Here is a 6570-nt window from a genome sequence, read left to right on the forward strand (position 1 = left end):
ATCTCAGTTATAAAGGATAACGATTGCAATTCGTAATGGGATAGCAACGTCAATTGAACAACAATCATAATTAAGTAGAAACCATTGATGAATACAGTAATACCGACTTAAGAATGTTACAGCCCGCTTACTCTGTAATTGAACAGCAATAGCATTCTGTAAAGAATAGTAATGTTACATCAATGATTTAAAGGAACAACAATGCGTTATAAAGTCAGAATGAACAATACGACATTCCTGTTATAGAGAACGATATTGTAAATATAACAGAGCTGTGATATAAAATAAAAAAACACACCAGATTATCAAACAAAGTTGATAATGAAAACCACGCCAGAATTAAAGATAATGGTACAGGAGTAAGTGTTCCACCAGGGCCGGGCCCTTAGCCTCTAGGGATACACTGCTTGAGATTATTTCAGGATCAAAGATGGAACAACAACCAGATTTATATTAAAGCATCCAAACAAAGTTACAGTGGATCACTTCTCAACGAGAGTCGATGATCAAAGTTTTAAATACAAAGAGAAATTACATAGGAGTAACAACAACCCGTCCCCTGGGCTAGTAGTGCTACCCCTTTTTATAACAGCCGAGCATAGATATCAATGATGCAAAAATAGTTAAGATTTCAATCTCTCAAGATCAAAGGATCCTGAGGGATTCACCAAACTGTTAATCCCAATTATCCCTTTGTTCTCTTGCGTTGATTCGATATCTCCTTTTCCTTTCCTTGGCTGATATGCTTCAGTTTGGATCGCCTTGTCTGCATATGGTTTCTTGCCACAGGGACAGTAGTTAACTCTGCCTTGTCTTTTTCCTTGGGATGACAATCTTTCGTTTTTCCCTTTTTCTGCATAAGAAAATGGTGAATATTATTTATTTTGCGGTACATACAAATCTCATATATTTTTCCATAATTCTTATTATTTACCTAGTTCATGATGCAAACGAATTATGAGTTTTTAAAGAAAAGATGACAAAATAATCAATAAAACATGCCCTCTTCAATGCTCCACACACCCCCGTGCTTACTCTTTTTCATGCCCTCATGAAAACATTGTAGTTGACATGTAAGGCAGTGAGAGAGTAAGCTGGAGACGGGATCTCATGTGGTGGTCTATAGCCATGATGCCTAACTAGGTGTTCAAAAAGATGGCTTGTCTGGCCCTCAGGCATCTCATACAGGGCTTGGTACCCAGGTGCAGGGTGCCAAATAATCGGACTCCTGAACCTATATCCTAACCAAGATGGCCTTGCCCTCAAGATAAGTTCACCATAAAGGCTCAAGCAATCAGTGGCTAACTCAAAGTTTTCATAATTAAATGGTTCCCTGAGTTGGATATTCAGATTAGAGGTTTGATATCGAAATTTAGCAGTTGCAATGGTAAGGTCCTTGATGGTAAAGAAGTATTCTATCCCTTGCCGATTGATTGCTGTATGAATGGGTCCTAATGCTTCAATCACGCCCGGAGCCCTCATAAGACTCCTATGTTTACTCCATAATTGTAATGGATCTCTAGGCTCAGCTCTTACCCATAAGTCTAATCCGTTTTCTTGTCTTTGGAAGGCATTATAGGCTTTAAGCCATTTGATTTGATTAACTCCAAATGAAACAAATGCCTGCAGTTGGATATCCCCAACGAAAGGGCCGAGGTTCTGCTCTGTCTCTTGATCTAACACGAGGTTATGTAGATAGAATTCACACAGTAGTCTTTGAACCTTTACTCCATAGTGCTTACAACAATTTATAAAATCATCAATAGTATTAATTTGTATAGGGGCTCCTGCTTTGACAGCCTTAATTTTCAATTGCAAATATCGTTCCATTAAAAACAAGGCATAATTCTTAGCAGGGGCTCTACATGCTAGGACGTCAGTGTACAAAGAGCATAAGGTATCCATCTACTTGATAACTACATCTAACCTATGAGTTACCTTTGCAACTTTCTCTTCTTCCTTTCGCCATCCTTCAAAAGCCTGGCTTTCGGATAGATTGACATTCCTTAGCTGTTGTTGTAATTCTTCATACTTTTCTCGAGAAACCGTTTGTTCTGTGATTTTTTCTACTGCTTGTTGAGCTTGCATCAAACCCTCTCATAGGGTTACTGTCCTTGAATCACTGTCCCACGTAGTACTGGCAAGTGGAAGATTTACTTGAATCTTCTTATTGCGTTGTCTCATGTTTATTGTCTGCATTCCTTCAGAGGATTGTGCCTATGTCTAAACTTCTTTGTCACGGGACGATATATCATCTGTTTGCACTTCAACATGGGCAACAGTTGAATGTTGTTCCTTTTGCTTTTGAACGGCAGTCTGCACTTCAGCAGGGTTTTGAACAACAGATTGTTCTTCAACAATGTCTTGAACAACAAACTGTTCTTCAACAGGGTTTTGAACAACAGGCTGGACCTGGGTCCTTCGAACTTTTTTCTTGGGGGGTCTCACCGGAGTGGTTGCATGTCTTACCCCCGATGTCCTTTTTTCTCTTTTTCTCATTTTCAAGACCGTGATTTGCTATCGAAGTCGTGCTATCACATTCAACAATCTTCGTTGTTCGTTCCATAGTCTTCTAATTTCTTCTATTTTCTTAGAAAGAACAGTTGTCTGCTTAGTCGGGCCTGGGCTGTCACCTTGGCCAATTCCCTGGTTTTCTTCTTGGGGTGCTCCTTCGTTGTTTTGTTCGGGTTGCTCAGGAGTAAAAACCCTAGCTAGCTCTGTTATTTCCTGGGTGACTTCTTTTTCCACCCCTTCTTCTTCCTGGAATTCTTCCGGTGTAGTCTGGCTGGGAACAAATTGTTCCTCCTCTATATCACTTTTCTCTCTTGTCATACTTTCATCATGAATAGGATGATTCTCTTCTTCTACTTCCTTGTTGCGTAATTCTTCGGGTGCATTTTTGTTCTAAGAAAAATGCTCTTTTGGTTCTTCTTCAATATGGAGGCCTAGCGGGCTGAGAGGTTGGGCATATTCACCCATATTGGCCAAAATTTTGGCCAATTCATCCTCTTGCAATGGATTTTGCAATGGGCTATCTTCGCGTTGCTCTGTTTCTTCCTCCTCCTGCCCAGGCTGCTCGGCCTCTTCCTCCGTTTCTCCTTCCTCATTTCCTTCCAATCCTTTCTCATTCTCTTCTCCTTCCAATTGCAGGGGTTGCTCATCCCTTGAATCATCTATCTCCACTGGTTGGCTAGTATCCCCTTGGGAATTTTCCAGCCTCCCTCTAATCTGTGCCAATCTGACTGATTTCCTCCGTTTCAATGGTCTATCTGGTGTACTGGTAGCATGCTTACGTTTTGGGGCCGGCATAGTCAGTCCCCCTTCTATCATGGCAATTAGCTCTTCCCAACTGCTCTGTTGCTGAGCAAGAATATGGCTAACTATTGGTCGTATCAGCCCATGGTGACTTACTACCGACTCTACATGTTGTGATTTCATCTTACTTCGGGCGACATCATCAAGTAATGAATTTTAAAATGCAGGTAAGTTTACAGCACATTTCTGTTTTAATACAGCTAAGAGTTTAAGGTGTCGTGGTCTTACCATGTATTTTGTGCCTTCACAGGTGATATAGCTCTGGATGATCTTTGCCAATTCTTCCCACAGCTCGCCCAATGCTGCTGGTAGGACTCCCTTTCCTCTGACTGTTAGGTTCTGGCCTTCATCTTGGAATATCTTCATGATCTTTCACAGTCTCTCCTTCTTTAGAGTCCACACAGGTCCAGTGGCTGGCAGTCCCAAAACCTCTGCAATTATGTCATCAGTGACTGCTATGTGCCTCCCCCTTACTATCAAGTGATATCCTTGTAAGTTTTACAAGAATTCTACTGCTACGGTCTCGTTGGATTCTTGTAAATGATTAAGATAAACTAGCCATCCTGCCCTTGCCAGGATTTCCTGTGCAGCATCAGAAACTGTCAATACCTGTGGTTCTCTCCAAATTGATCTTCCTCCCATGCTTTAGCTCACTATAAAAACATAGAAACGGCAATGGAACAGCAGGCTATTCAAACTATTAAAAATACAGATAAAATAACAAAACAACAAGGCTCATTCAAATCCTGGGTTACTTACTAATTGCTACAGAGCATAATACGGAAATGGCTTAGGAACAGCAAGCCATGTAGATTGAAAAACAATATACCATTGAGCCTTGCTATTTCCAAGTAAACAGTTTTCCGAATAATAGTCTGACACGTATACCGGTAAATTATGAGGTCACCTGCCTCCCCCCTGCCATGCGATAGGCCACCCTCGGCCGTCAAATGAGGGAGCGACGTGCCGAATTGCCATAGTACAGAGTCATAAAGGAACAACGTATACCGAAATGCCATGTTTTACAAAAGGAGCAGATTGCCGAAATCAAGGTGTATAGTAGGATCGCTTAACAAATAAGAGAATGCTATGATATGATGCGAGGCTGGGAGGATAGGATAGCTGACGTGCACCAAAAAGTCTGATGCGGTCATTATCAACTTCTTCCGTCATGATTGGTTGTAATATATTTTCATGTGTTTAATGGTTTGCGGAATGATATACATAATCTTATGTGACATATTACAAAGGTATAAGACAAAAAACGATGTTAATGATTATTATTGGTGTATAAGGAATGTGACTTCAATACCATTAACAGAGCTCTGCTGCCGACAGGTGTCCATAACCTTGACAGAGTTGTTTGTTTCACCCCTGGAACCATGATCTTTTGTGTATGCTTAGGAAGTGTTGTACAATGTTAAAATGGAGGCCATTATGCTGGCTTGGTAACTTGTTAAACCATAATGCCATTCACCAGGAAGGAGTGAAAGGTGGGCAGGCCAGCTCGTGATGAGACCTCTTGTTCCAAGGACTCTTTATTTTTTCTGATGTGTCTCTTGGATCATATCCCTAGTCTGGTGGCCATAGTGGGAATGCCACTTCACTTTCTTCCTTATGATCATGGTAGGCTGGCTCTTGATGAGACCCCCTATCCTACATTTGAAAACCCATAAGTGATATAAACATTTTTCTCTCTTTTTTTTTTTTTATAAAGTACTTTCCTATGTATACACAAAGGGTGGTTCAACACTCCTTAAGAGTAGGAATGGTGGAAGAAGTATTAACATCTCAATAGAAAAATATACCCTTTGTTCTTATTGCTTAATAATGATGAAAGAAGATTATGGGATTTAAAAAAAAAAAAAGAACCACCATGATAAAGATAAGCAATCATATCAGTGTTAGTAGGATAATGACAGCAAAAGTGATGGACAATTGTGTCCTTTCCTCTTTCCTCTTATCAATTCAAAGCAATTTCCTGCAAAAATAGCAATTTCATATGATTTACTGATTTCAGTATGCTCTAGTTTTGTATCCATTGCATAAGTGTATAGCTGTGTTTCCAAAAAGACTCGAAATTATCATATATTGAAAGGAATAGCAACTGTCTTTTAATTGGAACAACAAGGAGAACAAGAATCAATAAAAGGAATACGAGAATGTTGTTATTTCAAAAAGGAAGAGAAAAATTACAAGTGTTGTTCCTTTGGAAAAGGAACAGCAGAAAATGCTATTGTCGTTCCTTTGGGGAAGGAACAACAAACCCCAAAAGTGTTGTACCTTTGGAAAAGGAACAACAAAAAAATGCAAGTGCTCTTCCTTTGGAAAAGGAACAACAAAAACCAAAAGTATTGTTCCGTTGGAAAAGGAACAACAAAAACACAAAAGTGTTGTTCCTTTGGAAAAGGAACAACAAAAAAGCAAAAGTGTTGTTCCTTTGGAAAAGGAATAGCAAAAACACAAGTGTCATTCCTTTGGAAAGGGAACAGCAAAAACCAAAAGTGTTGTTCATTTGGAAAAAGAACAGCAAAAAACACAAATGTCATTCCTTTGGAAAAGGAACAGCAAAAACCAAAAGTGTTGTTCCTTTAGAAAAGGAACAACAAAAATGCAAGTGCTATTCCTTTGGAAAAGGAACAACGAAAACCAAAATTGTTGTTCCCTTGGAAAAGGAACAACAAAAACACAAGTGTCGTTCCTTTGGAAAAGGAATAGCAAAAACCAAAAGTGTTGTTCCTTTGGAAAAGGAACAACAAAAAAGCAAAAGTGTTGTTCCTTTGGAAAAGGAACAACAAAAACACAAGTGTCGTTCATTTGGAAAAGGAACGGCAAAGTGAAAAAGGAGCAGGTAATACAAAAAGTGTCGTTCTTTCGAAAGAGGAAAAGCAAAATGAAAGTGTTGTTCCTTTGGAAAAGGAACAACAGAAAAAAAAAAGTGCACACAAACAGTGTTGTCCCTTTTGAGAAAGGAACAGTAGAAAAATGCAAGCTAAAAGAAAGGAATCAACAAGATAGTGAAGGTGTTGTTCCTTCTAAAAGGAACAACAAAAACAATAGAATTGTTGATTCTTCGAAAAGGAATGGCAAAGTGCAAAAAAAAATATGTACAGAGAATAATTTATGCTAACAAAGAAAAAGAATTATGTACAAAATGTAAAAATAGTTGAATCACTTTAATGAACCAGAGGTGAGGAAGATTTCTCTTCCTCCACCAAAATTTGCATGTCGGAGTCTTCGCGGAGTTACTGGTAG

Source organism: Pinus tabuliformis, chromosome 2_1 (assembly GCF_031772625.1).
Source record: "Pinus tabuliformis cultivar Carrire ecotype Pingquan chromosome 2_1, CPIR1, whole genome shotgun sequence".
Lineage (NCBI taxonomy): Eukaryota > Viridiplantae > Streptophyta > Pinopsida > Pinales > Pinaceae > Pinus > Pinus tabuliformis.